The 13,933-nt window shown below is 45.4% G+C and overlaps 36 non-coding genes and 1 pseudogene across 36 annotated transcripts; all 37 read left to right on the top strand.

Annotated features, from left to right (window-relative positions):
- LOC131989060 (zinc finger protein 208-like) overlaps positions 1 to 13,933 on the top strand; it is a 403,618-nt pseudogene that overhangs the window by 143,502 nt on the left and 246,183 nt on the right.
- Positions 540 to 613, top strand: trnan-guu (transfer RNA asparagine (anticodon GUU)). The gene has a single exon. It is a non-coding gene; the product is annotated as a tRNA-Asn (tRNA).
- trnan-guu (transfer RNA asparagine (anticodon GUU)) lies at positions 745 to 818 on the top strand. Its single transcript has one exon. It is a non-coding gene; the product is annotated as a tRNA-Asn (tRNA).
- trnan-guu (transfer RNA asparagine (anticodon GUU)) lies at positions 1,103 to 1,176 on the top strand. Its single transcript has one exon. It is a non-coding gene; the product is annotated as a tRNA-Asn (tRNA).
- Positions 1,508 to 1,581, top strand: trnan-guu (transfer RNA asparagine (anticodon GUU)). Its single transcript has one exon. It is a non-coding gene; the product is annotated as a tRNA-Asn (tRNA).
- Positions 1,867 to 1,940, top strand: trnan-guu (transfer RNA asparagine (anticodon GUU)). The gene has a single exon. It is a non-coding gene; the product is annotated as a tRNA-Asn (tRNA).
- Positions 2,283 to 2,356, top strand: trnan-guu (transfer RNA asparagine (anticodon GUU)). Its single transcript has one exon. It is a non-coding gene; the product is annotated as a tRNA-Asn (tRNA).
- trnan-guu (transfer RNA asparagine (anticodon GUU)) lies at positions 2,808 to 2,881 on the top strand. Its single transcript has one exon. It is a non-coding gene; the product is annotated as a tRNA-Asn (tRNA).
- On the top strand, positions 3,013 to 3,086 carry trnan-guu (transfer RNA asparagine (anticodon GUU)). Its single transcript has one exon. It is a non-coding gene; the product is annotated as a tRNA-Asn (tRNA).
- trnan-guu (transfer RNA asparagine (anticodon GUU)) lies at positions 3,418 to 3,491 on the top strand. The gene has a single exon. It is a non-coding gene; the product is annotated as a tRNA-Asn (tRNA).
- trnan-guu (transfer RNA asparagine (anticodon GUU)) lies at positions 3,623 to 3,696 on the top strand. Its single transcript has one exon. It is a non-coding gene; the product is annotated as a tRNA-Asn (tRNA).
- Positions 4,033 to 4,106, top strand: trnan-guu (transfer RNA asparagine (anticodon GUU)). The gene has a single exon. It is a non-coding gene; the product is annotated as a tRNA-Asn (tRNA).
- trnan-guu (transfer RNA asparagine (anticodon GUU)) lies at positions 4,438 to 4,511 on the top strand. Its single transcript has one exon. It is a non-coding gene; the product is annotated as a tRNA-Asn (tRNA).
- Positions 4,632 to 4,705, top strand: trnan-guu (transfer RNA asparagine (anticodon GUU)). The gene has a single exon. It is a non-coding gene; the product is annotated as a tRNA-Asn (tRNA).
- On the top strand, positions 4,837 to 4,910 carry trnan-guu (transfer RNA asparagine (anticodon GUU)). The gene has a single exon. It is a non-coding gene; the product is annotated as a tRNA-Asn (tRNA).
- Positions 5,253 to 5,326, top strand: trnan-guu (transfer RNA asparagine (anticodon GUU)). Its single transcript has one exon. It is a non-coding gene; the product is annotated as a tRNA-Asn (tRNA).
- Positions 5,658 to 5,731, top strand: trnan-guu (transfer RNA asparagine (anticodon GUU)). The gene has a single exon. It is a non-coding gene; the product is annotated as a tRNA-Asn (tRNA).
- On the top strand, positions 5,863 to 5,936 carry trnan-guu (transfer RNA asparagine (anticodon GUU)). The gene has a single exon. It is a non-coding gene; the product is annotated as a tRNA-Asn (tRNA).
- trnan-guu (transfer RNA asparagine (anticodon GUU)) lies at positions 6,221 to 6,294 on the top strand. The gene has a single exon. It is a non-coding gene; the product is annotated as a tRNA-Asn (tRNA).
- Positions 6,637 to 6,710, top strand: trnan-guu (transfer RNA asparagine (anticodon GUU)). Its single transcript has one exon. It is a non-coding gene; the product is annotated as a tRNA-Asn (tRNA).
- trnan-guu (transfer RNA asparagine (anticodon GUU)) lies at positions 7,042 to 7,115 on the top strand. Its single transcript has one exon. It is a non-coding gene; the product is annotated as a tRNA-Asn (tRNA).
- On the top strand, positions 7,247 to 7,320 carry trnan-guu (transfer RNA asparagine (anticodon GUU)). The gene has a single exon. It is a non-coding gene; the product is annotated as a tRNA-Asn (tRNA).
- On the top strand, positions 7,605 to 7,678 carry trnan-guu (transfer RNA asparagine (anticodon GUU)). The gene has a single exon. It is a non-coding gene; the product is annotated as a tRNA-Asn (tRNA).
- Positions 8,010 to 8,083, top strand: trnan-guu (transfer RNA asparagine (anticodon GUU)). Its single transcript has one exon. It is a non-coding gene; the product is annotated as a tRNA-Asn (tRNA).
- Positions 8,368 to 8,441, top strand: trnan-guu (transfer RNA asparagine (anticodon GUU)). The gene has a single exon. It is a non-coding gene; the product is annotated as a tRNA-Asn (tRNA).
- trnan-guu (transfer RNA asparagine (anticodon GUU)) lies at positions 8,784 to 8,857 on the top strand. The gene has a single exon. It is a non-coding gene; the product is annotated as a tRNA-Asn (tRNA).
- trnan-guu (transfer RNA asparagine (anticodon GUU)) lies at positions 9,142 to 9,215 on the top strand. Its single transcript has one exon. It is a non-coding gene; the product is annotated as a tRNA-Asn (tRNA).
- trnan-guu (transfer RNA asparagine (anticodon GUU)) lies at positions 10,263 to 10,336 on the top strand. The gene has a single exon. It is a non-coding gene; the product is annotated as a tRNA-Asn (tRNA).
- Positions 10,468 to 10,541, top strand: trnan-guu (transfer RNA asparagine (anticodon GUU)). Its single transcript has one exon. It is a non-coding gene; the product is annotated as a tRNA-Asn (tRNA).
- On the top strand, positions 10,884 to 10,957 carry trnan-guu (transfer RNA asparagine (anticodon GUU)). Its single transcript has one exon. It is a non-coding gene; the product is annotated as a tRNA-Asn (tRNA).
- On the top strand, positions 11,289 to 11,362 carry trnan-guu (transfer RNA asparagine (anticodon GUU)). Its single transcript has one exon. It is a non-coding gene; the product is annotated as a tRNA-Asn (tRNA).
- trnan-guu (transfer RNA asparagine (anticodon GUU)) lies at positions 11,694 to 11,767 on the top strand. The gene has a single exon. It is a non-coding gene; the product is annotated as a tRNA-Asn (tRNA).
- trnan-guu (transfer RNA asparagine (anticodon GUU)) lies at positions 12,052 to 12,125 on the top strand. The gene has a single exon. It is a non-coding gene; the product is annotated as a tRNA-Asn (tRNA).
- trnan-guu (transfer RNA asparagine (anticodon GUU)) lies at positions 12,468 to 12,541 on the top strand. Its single transcript has one exon. It is a non-coding gene; the product is annotated as a tRNA-Asn (tRNA).
- Positions 12,826 to 12,899, top strand: trnan-guu (transfer RNA asparagine (anticodon GUU)). The gene has a single exon. It is a non-coding gene; the product is annotated as a tRNA-Asn (tRNA).
- trnan-guu (transfer RNA asparagine (anticodon GUU)) lies at positions 13,242 to 13,315 on the top strand. Its single transcript has one exon. It is a non-coding gene; the product is annotated as a tRNA-Asn (tRNA).
- trnan-guu (transfer RNA asparagine (anticodon GUU)) lies at positions 13,600 to 13,673 on the top strand. Its single transcript has one exon. It is a non-coding gene; the product is annotated as a tRNA-Asn (tRNA).

Raw genomic sequence — 13,933 nt, 5'->3', positions numbered from 1 at the left:
CACTTTATGGAAATGAAAGAGCCACTGTCAGGGGTACACATTCCTCATCTGGGAGCAAAAGTATGACTGCGACATATCACCAGTGGCAGCATGTGCTTGTAAACAAAATTATCTCAGTCAATGTCACAGTTCAATTTCAAGGTTAAAAGTGCCAAGAACCTTCTGCTACTGCGTGATAAGGTCACTTGAAATTTTCCAAATCACTGTTTAAAGATTGATAAACATTTGGCGCCGACAATGACAAGTCAATGGAAACTGCAAGTGGGTGTGGCCTGAAGGTTGAGGTTGAGTTAAAAGTATGACTGTGACATATCACCAGTGGCAGCATGTCCTTGTAAACAAAATTATCTCAGTCAATGTCACAGTTCAATTTCAAGGTCAAAAGTGCCAAGAACCTTCTGCTTCTGCGTGATAAGGTCACTTGAAATTTTCCAAATCACTGTTTAAAGATTGATAAACATTTTGCGCCGACAATGACAAGTCAATGGAAACTGCAAGTGGGTGTGGCCTGAAGGTTGAGGCCACACCCCCTAAGACGTGTCTCTGTGGCGCAATTGGTTAGCACGTTCGGCTGTTAACCGAAAGGATGGTGGTTCAAGCCCACCCAGGGACGTGTTGTGGGTAAAACATAAGTCCACTTTATGGAAATGAAAGATTGATAAAAATTTGGACAAGTCAATGACAAGTCAATGGAAACTGCAAGTGGGTGTGGCCTGAAGGTTGAGGCCACACCCCCTCAGACGTGTCTCTGTGGCGCAATTGGTTAGCGCGTTCGGCTGTTAACCGAAAGGATGGTGGTTCAAGCCCACCCAGGGACGTGTTGTGGGTAAAACATAAGTCCACTTTATGGATATGAAAGAGCCACTGTCAGGGGTACACATTCCTCATCTGGGAGCAAAGTTAAAAGTATGACTGTGACATATCACCAGTGGCAGCATGTGCTTGTGAAGAAAATTGTCTAATTCAATGTCACAGTTCAATTTCAAGGTAACTGTTTAAAGATTGATAAACATTTTGCCCCAACAATGACAAGTCAATGGAAACTGCAAGTGGGTGTGGCCTGAAGGTTGAGGCCACACCCCCTCAGATGGATGTCAGACGTGTCTCTGTGGCGCAATTGGTTAGCGCGTTCGGCTGTTAACCGAAAGGATGGTGGTTCAAGCCCACCCAGGGACGTGTTGTGGGTAAAACATAAGTCCACTTTATGGAAATGAAAGAGCCACTGTCAGGGGTACACATTCCTCATCTGGGAGCAAAGTTAAAAGTATGACTGTGACATATCACCAGTGGCAGCATGTCCTTGTAAACAAAATTATCTCAGTCAATGTCACAGTTCAATTTCAAGGTTAAAAGTGCCAAGAACCTTCTGCTACTGCGTGATAAGGTCACTTGAAATTTTCCAAATCACTGTTTAAAGATTGATAAACATTTGGCGCCGACAATGACAAGTCAATGGAAACTGCAAGTGGGTGTGGCCTGAAGGTTGAGGCCACACCCCCTAAGACGTGTCTCTGTGGCGCAATTGGTTAGCGCGTTCGGCTGTTAACCGAAAGGATGGTGGTTCAAGCCCACCCAGGGACGTGTTGTGGGTAAAACATAAGTCCACTTTATGGAAATGAAAGAGCCACTGTCAGGGGTACACATTCCTCATCTGGGAGCAAAGTTAAAAGTATGACTGTGACATATCACCAGTGGCAGCATATGCTTGTGAAGAAAATTGTCTAATTTAATGTCACAGTTCAATTTCAAGGTAACTATTTAAAGATTGATAAACACTTTGCCCCAACAATGACAAGTCAAGTGGAAACTGCAAGTGGGTGTGGCCTGAAGGTTGAGGCCACACCCCCTCAAACGGACATCAGAAGTGTCTCTGTGGCGCAATTGGTTAGCGCGTTCGGCCGTTCACCGAAAGGATGGTGGTTCAAGCCCACCCAGGGACGTGTTGTGGGTAAAACATAAGTCCACTTCATGGAAATGAAAGAGCCACTGTCAGGGGTACACATTCCTCATCTGGGAGCAAAGTTAAAAGTATGACTGTCACATATCACCAGTGGCAGCATGTCCTTGTAAACAAAATTATCTCAGTCAATGTCACAGTTCAATTTCAAGGTTAAAAGTGCCAAGAACCTTCTGCTACTGCGTGATAAGGTCACTTGAAATTTTCCAAATCACTGGTTAAAGATTGATAAACATTTTGCGCCGACAATGACAAGTCAATGGAAACTGCAAGTGGGTGTGGCCTGAAGGTTGAGGCCACACCCCCTCAGATGGATGTCAGACGTGTCTCTGTGGCGCAATTGGTTAGTGCGTTCGGCTGTTAACCGAAAGGATGGTGGTTCAAGCCCACCCAGGGACGTGTTGTGGGTAAAACATAAGTCCACTTTATGGAAATGAAAGAGCCACTGTCAGGGGTACACATTCCTCATCTGGGAGCAAAGTTAAAAGTATGACTGTGACATATCACCAGTGGCAGCATGTGCTTGTGAAGAAAATTGTCTAATTCAATGTCACAGTTCAATTTCAAGGTAACTGTTTAAAGATTGATAAACATTTTGCCCCAACAATGACAAGTCAATGGAAACTGCAAGTGGGTGTGGCCTGAAGGTTGAGGCCACACCCCCTCAGATGGATGTCAGACGTGTCTCTGTGGCGCAATTGGTTAGCGCGTTCAGCTGTTAACCGAAAGGATGGTGGTTCAAGCCCACCCAGGTTAAAGATTGATAAACATTTTGCGCCAACAATTACAAGTCAATGGAAACTGCAAGTGGGTGTGGCCTGAAGGTTGAGGCCACCCCCCCTTAAGACGTGTCTCTGTGGCGCAATTGGTTAGCGCGTTTGGCTGTTAACCGAAAGGATGGTGGTTCAAGCCCACCCAGGGACGTGTTGTGGTTAAAACATAAGTCCACTTTATGGAAATGAAAGATTGATAAACATTTGGACAAGTCAATGACAAGTCAATGGAAACTGCAAGTGGGTGTGGCCTGAAGGTTGAGGCCACACCCCCTCAGACGTGTCTCTGTGGCGCAATTGGTTAGCGCGTTCGGCTGTTAACAGAAAGGATGGTGGTTCAAGCCCACCCAGGGACGTGTTGTGGGTAAAACACAAGTCCACTTTATGGAAATGAAAGAGCCACTGTCAGGGGTACACATTCCTCATCTGGGAGCAGAGTTAAAAGTATGACTGTGACATATCACCAGTGGCAGCATGTCCTTGTAAACAAAATTATCTCAGTCAATGTCACAGTTCAATTTCAAGGTCAAAAGTGCCAAGAACCTTCTGCTTCTGCGTGATAAGGTCACTTGAAATTTTCCAAATCACTGTTTAAAGATTGATAAACATTTTGCGCCGACAATTACAAGTCAATGGAAACTGCAAGTGGGTGTGGCCTGAAGGTTGAGGCCACCCCCCTTAAGACGTGTCTCTGTGGCGCAATTGGTTAGCGCGTTCGGCTGTTAACCGAAAGGATGGTGGTTCAAGCCCACCCAGGGACGTGTTGTGGTTAAAACATAAGTCCACTTTATGGAAATGAAAGATTGATAAACATTTGGACAAGTCAATGACAAGTCAATGGAAACTGCAAGTGGGTGTGGCCTGAAGGTTGAGGCCACACCCCCTCAGATGTGTCTCTGTGGCGCAATTGGTTAGCGCGTTCGGCTGTTAACCGAAAGGATGGTGGTTCAAGCCCACCCAGGGACGTGTTGTGGGTAAAACATAAGTCCACTTTATGGAAATGAAAGAGCCACTGTCAGGGGTACACATTCCTCATCTGGGAGCAAAAGTATGACTGCGACATATCACCAGTGGCAGCATGTGCTTGTAAACAAAATTATCTCAGTCAATGTCACAGTTCAATTTCAAGGTTAAAAGTGCCAAGAACCTTCTGCTACTGCGTGATAAGGTCACTTGAAATTTTCCAAATCACTGTTTAAAGATTGATAAACATTTGGCGCCGACAATGACAAGTCAATGGAAACTGCAAGTGGGTGTGGCCTGAAGGTTGAGGCCACACCCCCTCAGATGGATGTCAGACGTGTCTCTGTGGCGCAATTGGTTAGCGCTTTCAGCTGTTAACCGAAAGGATGGTGGTTCAAGCCCACCCAGGGACGTGTTGTGGGTAAAACATAAGTCCACTTTATGGAAATGAAAGAGCCACTGTCAGGGGTACACATTCCTCATCTGGGAGCAGAGTTAAAAGTATGACTGTGACATATCACCAGTGGCAGCATGTCCTTGTAAACAAAATTATCTCAGTCAATGTCACAGTTCAATTTCAAGGTCAAAAGTGCCAAGAACCTTCTGCTTCTGCGTGATAAGGTCACTTGAAATTTTCCAAATCACTGTTTAAAGATTGATAAACATTTTGCGCCGACAATGACAAGTCAATGGAAACTGCAAGTGGGTGTGGCCTGAAGGTTGAGGCCACACCCCCTAAGACGTGTCTCTGTGGCGCAATTGGTTAGCACGTTCGGCTGTTAACCGAAAGGATGGTGGTTCAAGCCCACCCAGGGACGTGTTGTGGGTAAAACATAAGTCCACTTTATGGAAATGAAAGATTGATAAAAATTTGGACAAGTCAATGGAAACTGCAAGTGGGTGTGGCCTGAAGGTTGAGGCCACACCCCCTCAGACGTGTCTCTGTGGCGCAATTGGTTAGCGCGTTCGGCTGTTAACCGAAAGGATGGTGGTTCAAGCCCACCCAGGGACGTGTTGTGGTTAAAACATAAGTCCACTTTATGGAAATGAAAGATTGATAAACATTTGGACAAGTCAATGACAAGTCAATGGAAACTGCAAGTGGGTGTGGCCTGAAGGTTGAGGCCACACCCCCTCAGATGTGTCTCTGTGGCGCAATTGGTTAGCGCGTTCGGCTGTTAACCGAAAGGATGGTGGTTCAAGCCCACCCAGGGACGTGTTGTGGGTAAAACATAAGTCCACTTTATGGAAATGAAAGAGCCACTGTCAGGGGTACACATTCCTCATCTGGGAGCAAAGTCAAAAGTATGACTGCGACATATCACCAGTGGCAGCATGTGCTTGTAAACAAAATTATCTCAGTCAATGTCACAGTTCAATTTCAAGGTTAAAAGTGCCAAGAACCTTCTGCTACTGCGTGATAAGGTCACTTGAAATTTTCCAAATCACTGTTTAAAGATTGATAAACATTTGGCGCCGACAATGACAAGTCAATGGAAACTGCAAGTGGGTGTGGCCTGAAGGTTGAGGCCACACCCCCTCAGATGGATGTCAGACGTGTCTCTGTGGCGCAATTGGTTAGCGCTTTCAGCTGTTAACCGAAAGGATGGTGGTTCAAGCCCACCCAGGGACGTGTTGTGGGTAAAACATAAGTCCACTTTATGGAAATGAAAGAGCCACTGTCAGGGGTACACATTCCTCATCTGGGAGCAGAGTTAAAAGTATGACTGTGACATATCACCAGTGGCAGCATGTCCTTGTAAACAAAATTATCTCAGTCAATGTCACAGTTCAATTTCAAGGTCAAAAGTGCCAAGAACCTTCTGCTTCTGCGTGATAAGGTCACTTGAAATTTTCCAAATCACTGTTTAAAGATTGATAAACATTTTGCGCCGACAATGACAAGTCAATGGAAACTGCAAGTGGGTGTGGCCTGAAGGTTGAGGCCACACCCCCTAAGACGTGTCTCTGTGGCGCAATTGGTTAGCACGTTCGGCTGTTAACCGAAAGGATGGTGGTTCAAGCCCACCCAGGGACGTGTTGTGGGTAAAACATAAGTCCACTTTATGGAAATGAAAGATTGATAAAAATTTGGACAAGTCAATGACAAGTCAATGGAAACTGCAAGTGGGTGTGGCCTGAAGGTTGAGGCCACACCCCCTCAGACGTGTCTCTGTGGCGCAATTGGTTAGCGCGTTCGGCTGTTAACCGAAAGGATGGTGGTTCAAGCCCACCCAGGGACGTGTTGTGGGTAAAACATAAGTCCACTTTATGGATATGAAAGAGCCACTGTCAGGGGTACACATTCCTCATCTGGGAGCAAAGTTAAAAGTATGACTGTGACATATCACCAGTGGCAGCATGTGCTTGTGAAGAAAATTGTCTAATTCAATGTCACAGTTCAATTTCAAGGTAACTGTTTAAAGATTGATAAACATTTTGCCCCAACAATGACAAGTCAATGGAAACTGCAAGTGGGTGTGGCCTGAAGGTTGAGGCCACACCCCCTCAGATGGATGTCAGACGTGTCTCTGTGGCGCAATTGGTTAGCGCGTTCGGCTGTTAACCGAAAGGATGGTGGTTCAAGCCCACCCAGGGACGTGTTGTGGGTAAAACATAAGTCCACTTTATGGAAATGAAAGAGCCACTGTCAGGGGTACACATTCCTCATCTGGGAGCAAAGTTAAAAGTATGACTGTGACATATCACCAGTGGCAGCATGTCCTTGTAAACAAAATTATCTCAGTCAATGTCACAGTTCAATTTCAAGGTTAAAAGTGCCAAGAACCTTCTGCTACTGCGTGATAAGGTCACTTGAAATTTTCCAAATCACTGTTTAAAGATTGATAAACATTTGGCGCCGACAATGACAAGTCAATGGAAACTGCAAGTGGGTGTGGCCTGAAGGTTGAGGCCACACCCCCTCAGATGGATGTCAGACGTGTCTCTGTGGCGCAATTGGTTAGCGCTTTCAGCTGTTAACCGAAAGGATGGTGGTTCAAGCCCACCCAGGGACGTGTTGTGGGTAAAACATAAGTCCACTTTATGGAAATGAAAGAGCCACTGTCAGGGGTACACATTCCTCATCTGGGAGCAGAGTTAAAAGTATGACTGTGACATATCACCAGTGGCAGCATGTCCTTGTAAACAAAATTATCTCAGTCAATGTCACAGTTCAATTTCAAGGTCAAAAGTGCCAAGAACCTTCTGCTTCTGCGTGATAAGGTCACTTGAAATTTTCCAAATCACTGTTTAAAGATTGATAAACATTTTGCGCCGACAATGACAAGTCAATGGAAACTGCAAGTGGGTGTGGCCTGAAGGTTGAGGCCACACCCCCTAAGACGTGTCTCTGTGGCGCAATTGGTTAGCACGTTCGGCTGTTAACCGAAAGGATGGTGGTTCAAGCCCACCCAGGGACGTGTTGTGGGTAAAACATAAGTCCACTTTATGGAAATGAAAGATTGATAAAAATTTGGACAAGTCAATGACAAGTCAATGGAAACTGCAAGTGGGTGTGGCCTGAAGGTTGAGGCCACACCCCCTCAGACGTGTCTCTTTGGCGCAATTGGTTAGCGCGTTCGGCTGTTAACCGAAAGGATGGTGGTTCAAGCCCACCCAGGGACGTGTTGTGGGTAAAACATAAGTCCACTTTATGGATATGAAAGAGCCACTGTCAGGGGTACACATTCCTCATCTGGGAGCAAAGTTAAAAGTATGACTGTGACATATCACCAGTGGCAGCATGTGCTTGTGAAGAAAATTGTCTAATTCAATGTCACAGTTCAATTTCAAGGTAACTGTTTAAAGATTGATAAACATTTTGCCCCAACAATGACAAGTCAATGGAAACTTCAAGTGGGTGTGGCCTGAAGGTTGAGGCCACACCCCCTCAGATGGATGTCAGACGTGTCTCTGTGGCGCAATTGGTTAGCGCGTTCGGCTGTTAACCGAAAGGATGGTGGTTCAAGCCCACCCAGGGACGTGTTGTGGGTAAAACATAAGTCCACTTTATGGAAATGAAAGAGCCACTGTCAGGGGTACACATTCCTCATCTGGGAGCAAAGTTAAAAGTATGACTGTGACATATCACCAGTGGCAGCATGTCCTTGTAAACAAAATTATCTCAGTCAATGTCACAGTTCAATTTCAAGGTTAAAAGTGCCAAGAACCTTCTGCTACTGCGTGATAAGGTCACTTGAAATTTTCCAAATCACTGTTTAAAGATTGATAAACATTTGGCGCCGACAATGACAAGTCAATGGAAACTGCAAGTGGGTGTGGCCTGAAGGTTGAGGCCACACCCCCTAAGACGTGTCTCTGTGGCGCAATTGGTTAGCGCGTTCGGCTGTTAACCGAAAGGATGGTGGTTCAAGCCCACCCAGGGACGTGTTGTGGGTAAAACATAAGTCCACTTTATGGAAATGAAAGAGCCACTGTCAGGGGTACACATTCCTCATCTGGGAGCAAAGTTAAAAGTATGACTGTGACATATCACCAGTGGCAGCATGTGCTTGTGAAGAAAATTGTCTAATTTAATGTCACAGTTCAATTTCAAGGTAACTATTTAAAGATTGATAAACACTTTGCCCCAACAATGACAAGTCAATGGAAACTGCAAATGGGTGTGGCCTGAAGGTTGAGGCCACACCCCCTCAGTTGGACATCAGACGTGTCTCTGTGGCGCAATTGGTTAGCGCGTTCGGCTGTTAACCGAAAGGATGGTGGTTCAAGCCCACCCAGGGACGTGTTGTGGGTAAAACATAAGTCCACTTTATGGAAATGAAAGAGCCACTGTCAGGGGTACACATTCCTCATCTGGGAGCAAAATTAAAAGTATGACTGTGACATATCACCAGTGGCAGCATGTCCTTGTCAACAAAATGATCTAAGTCAATCTCACAGTTCAATTTCAAGGTTAAAAGTGCCAAGAACCTTCTGCTACTGCGTGATAAGGTCACTTGAAATTTTCCAAATCACTGTTTAAAGATTGATAAACATTTTGCCCCGACAATGACAAGTCAATGGAAACTGCAAGTGGGTGTGGCCTGAAGGTTGAGGCCACACCCCCTCAGATGGACATCAGACGTGTCTCTGTGGCGCAATTGGTTAGCGCTTTCGGCTGTTAACCGAAAGGATGGTGGTTCAAGCCCACCCAGGGACGTGTTGTGGGTAAAACATAAGTCCACTTTATGGATATGAAAGAGCCACTGTCAGGGGTACACATTCCTCATCTGGGAGCAAAGTTAAAAGTATGACTGTGACATATCACCAGTGGCAGCATGTGCTTGTGAAGAAAATTGTCTAATTCAATGTCACAGTTCAATTTCAAGGTAACTGTTTAAAGATTGTTAAACATTTTGCCCCAACAATGACAAGTCAATGGAAACTGCAAGTGGGTGTGGCCTGAAGGTTGAGGCCACACCCCCTCAGATAGACATCAGACGTGTCTCTGTGGCGCAATTGGTTAGCGCGTTCGGCTGTTAACCGAAAGGATGGTGGTTCAAGCCCACCCAGGGACGTGTTGTGGGTAAAACATAAGTCCACTTTATGGAAATGAAAGAGCCACTGTCAGGGGTACACATTCCTCATCTGGGAGCAAAGTTAAAAGTATGACTGTGACATATCACCAATGGCAGCATGTGCTTGTAAACAAAATAGTCTAATTCAATGCCACAGTTCAATTTCAAGGTAAGTGTTTCAAGACTGATAAACATTTTGCCCCGACAATGACAAGTCAATGGAAACTGCAAGTGGGTGTGGCCTGAAGGTTGAGGCCACACCCCCTCAGATGGATGTCAGATGTGTCTCTGTGGCGCAATTGGTTAGTGCGTTCGGCTGTTAACCGAAAGGATGGTGGTTCAAGCCCACCCAGGGAAGTGTTGTGGGTAAAACATAAGTCCACTTTATGGAAATGAAAGAGCCACTGTCAGGGGTACACATTCCTCATCTGGGAGCAAAGTTAAAAGTATGACTGTGACATATCACCAGTGGCAGCATGTGCTTGTGAAGAAAATTGTCTAATTCAATGTCACAGTTCAATTTCAAGGTAACTGTTTAAAGATTGATAAACATTTTGCCCCAACAATGACAAGTCAATGGAAACTGCAAGTGGGTGTGGCCTGAAGGTTGAGGCCACACCCCCTCAGATGGATGTCAGACGTGTCTCTGTGGCGCAATTGGTTAGCGCATTTGGCTGTTAACAGAAAGGATGGTGGTTCAAGCCCACCCAGGGACGTGTTGTGGGTAAAACACAAGTCCACTTTATGGAAATGAAAGAGCCACTGTCAGGGGTACACATTCCTCATCTGGGAGCAGAGTTAAAAGTATGACTGTGACATATCACCAGTGGCAGCATGTCCTTGTAAACAAAATTATCTCAGTCAATGTCACAGTTCAATTTCAAGGTCAAAAGTGCCAAGAACCTTCTGCTTCTGCGTGATAAGGTCACTTGAAATTTTCCAAATCACTGTTTAAAGATTGATAAACATTTTGCGCCGACAATTACAAGTCAATGGAAACTGCAAGTGGGTGTGGCCTGAAGGTTGAGGCCACCCCCCTTAAGACGTGTCTCTGTGGCGCAATTGGTTAGCGCGTTCGGCTGTTAACCGAAAGGATGGTGGTTCAAGCCCACCCAGGGACGTGTTGTGGTTAAAACATAAGTCCACTTTATGGAAATGAAAGATTGATAAACATTTGGACAAGTCAATGACAAGTCAATGGAAACTGCAAGTGGGTGTGGCCTGAAGGTTGAGGCCACACCCCCTCAGATGTGTCTCTGTGGCGCAATTGGTTAGCGCGTTCGGCTGTTAACCGAAAGGATGGTGGTTCAAGCCCACCCAGGGACGTGTTGTGGGTAAAACATAAGTCCACTTTATGGAAATGAAAGAGCCACTGTCAGGGGTACACATTCCTCATCTGGGAGCAAAGTCAAAAGTATGACTGCGACATATCACCAGTGGCAGCATGTGCTTGTAAACAAAATTATCTCAGTCAATGTCACAGTTCAATTTCAAGGTTAAAAGTGCCAAGAACCTTCTGCTACTGCGTGATAAGGTCACTTGAAATTTTCCAAATCACTGTTTAAAGATTGATAAACATTTGGCGCCGACAATGACAAGTCAATGGAAACTGCAAGTGGGTGTGGCCTGAAGGTTGAGGCCACACCCCCTCAGATGGATGTCAGACGTGTCTCTGTGGCGCAATTGGTTAGCGCTTTCAGCTGTTAACCGAAAGGATGGTGGTTCAAGCCCACCCAGGGACGTGTTGTGGGTAAAACATAAGTCCACTTTATGGAAATGAAAGAGCCACTGTCAGGGGTACACATTCCTCATCTGGGAGCAGAGTTAAAAGTATGACTGTGACATATCACCAGTGGCAGCATGTCCTTGTAAACAAAATTATCTCAGTCAATGTCACAGTTCAATTTCAAGGTCAAAAGTGCCAAGAACCTTCTGCTTCTGCGTGATAAGGTCACTTGAAATTTTCCAAATCACTGTTTAAAGATTGATAAACATTTTGCGCCGACAATGACAAGTCAATGGAAACTGCAAGTGGGTGTGGCCTGAAGGTTGAGGCCACACACCCTAAGACGTGTCTCTGTGGCGCAATTGGTTAGCACGTTCGGCTGTTAACCGAAAGGATGGTGGTTCAAGCCCACCCAGGGACGTGTTGTGGGTAAAACATAAGTCCACTTTATGGAAATGAAAGAGCCACTGTCAGGGGTACACATTCCTCATCTGGGAGCAAAGTTAAAAGTATGACTGTCACATATCACCAGTGGCAGCATGTCCTTGTAAACAAAATTATCTCAGTCAATGTCACAGTTCAATTTCAAGGTTAAAAGTGCCAAGAACCTTCTGCTACTGCGTGATAAGGTCACTTGAAATTTTCCAAATCACTGTTTAAAGATTGATAAACATTTGGCGCCGACAATGACAAGTCAATGGAAACTGCAAGTGGGTGTGGCCTGAAGGTTGAGGCCACACCCCCTAAGACGTGTCTCTGTGGCGCAATTGGTTAGCGCGTTCGGCTGTTAACCGAAAGGATGGTGGTTCAAGCCCACCCAGGGACGTGTTGTGGGTAAAACATAAGTCCACTTTATGGAAATGAAAGAGCCACTGTCAGGGGTACACATTCCTCATCTGGGAGCAAAGTTAAAAGTATGACTGTGACATATCACCAGTGGCAGCATGTGCTTGTGAAGAAAATTGTCTAATTTAATGTCACAGTTCAATTTCAAGGTAACTATTTAAAGATTGATAAACACTTTGCCCCAACAATGACAAGTCAATGGAAACTGCAAATGGGTGTGGCCTGAAGGTTGAGGCCACACCCCCTCAGTTGGACATCAGACGTGTCTCTGTGGCGCAATTGGTTAGCGCGTTCGGCTGTTAACCGAAAGGATGGTGGTTCAAGCCCACCCAGGGACGTGTTGTGGGTAAAACATAAGTCCACTTTATGGAAATGAAAGAGCCACTGTCAGGGGTACACATTCCTCATCTGGGAGCAAAATTAAAAGTATGACTGTGACATATCACCAGTGGCAGCATGTCCTTGTCAACAAAATGATCTAAGTCAATCTCACAGTTCAATTTCAAGGTTAAAAGTGCCAAGAACCTTCTGCTACTGCGTGATAAGGTCACTTGAAATTTTCCAAATCACTGTTTAAAGATTGATAAACATTTTGCCCCGACAATGACAAGTCAATGGAAACTGCAAGTGGGTGTGGCCTGAAGGTTGAGGCCACACCCCCTCAGATGGACATCAGACGTGTCTCTGTGGCGCAATTGGTTAGCGCGTTTGGCTGTTAACCGAAAGGATGGTGGTTCAAGCCCACCCAAGGACGTGTTGTGGGTAAAACATAAGTCCACTTTATGGAAATGAAAGAGCCACTGTCAGGGGTACACATTCCTCATCTGGGAGCAAAGTTAAAAGTATGACTGTGACATATCACCAATGGCAGCATGTGCTTGTAAACAAAATAGTCTAATTCAATGCCACAGTTCAATTTCAAGGTAAGTGTTTCAAGACTGATAAACATTTTGCCCCGACAATGACAAGTCAATGGAAACTGCAAGTGGGTGTGGCCTGAAGGTTGAGGCCACACACCCTCAAAAGGACATCAGAAGTGTCTCTGTGGCGCAATTGGTTAGCGCGTTCGGCCGTTCACCGAAAGGATGGTGGTTCAAGCCCACCCAGGGACGTGTTGTGGGTAAAACATAAGTCCACTTCATGGAAATGAAAGAGCCACTGTCAGGGGTACACATTCCTCATCTGGGAGCAAAGTTAAAAGTATGACTGTCACATATCACCAGTGGCAGCATGTCCTTGTAAACAAAATTATCTCAGTCAATGTCACAGTTCAATTTCAAGGTTAAAAGTGCCAAGAACCTTCTGCTACTGCGTGATAAGGTCACTTGAAATTTTCCAAATCACTGGTTAAAGATTGATAAACATTTTGCGCCGACAATGACAAGTCCATGGAAACTGCAAGTGGGTGTGGCCTGAAGGTTGAGGCCACACCCCCTCAGATAGACATCAGACGTGTCTCTGTGGCGCAATTGGTTAGCGCGTTCGGCTGTTAACCGAAAGGATGGTGGTTCAAGCCCACCCAGGGACGTGTTGTGGGTAAAACATAAGTCCACTTTATGGAAATGAAAGAGCCACTGTCAGGGGTACACATTCCTCATCTGGGAGCAAAGTTAAAAGTATGACTGTGACATATCACCAATGGCAGCATGTGCTTGTAAACAAAATAGTCTAATTCAATGCCACAGTTCAATTTCAAGGTAAGTGTTTCAAGACTGATAAACATTTTGCCCCGACAATGACAAGTCAATGGAAACTGCAAGTGGGTGTGGCCTGAAGGTTGAGGCCACACCCCCTCAAACAGACATCAGACATGTCTCTGTGGCGCAATTGGTTAGCGCGTTCGGCTGTTAACCGAAAGGATGGTGGTTCGAGCCCACCCAGGGACGTGTTGTGGGTAAAACATAAGTCCACTTTATGGAAATGAAAGAGCCACTGTCAGGGGTACACATTCCTCATCTGGGAGCAAAGTTAAAAGTATGACTGTGACATATCACCAATGGCAGCATGTGCTTGTAAACAAAATAGTCTAATTCAATGCCACAGTTCAATTTCAAGGTAAGTCTTTCAAGACTGATAAACATTTTGCCCCGACAATGACAAGTCAATGGAAACTGCAAGTGGGTGTGGCCTGAAGGTTGAGGCCACA

Source organism: Centropristis striata, chromosome 17, assembly GCF_030273125.1.
Source record: "Centropristis striata isolate RG_2023a ecotype Rhode Island chromosome 17, C.striata_1.0, whole genome shotgun sequence".
Taxonomy (NCBI): Eukaryota; Metazoa; Chordata; class Actinopteri; order Perciformes; family Serranidae; genus Centropristis; species Centropristis striata.
Note: the sequence above shows the minus strand (reverse complement) of the source record. Positions and strands in the feature narration are given on the sequence as shown.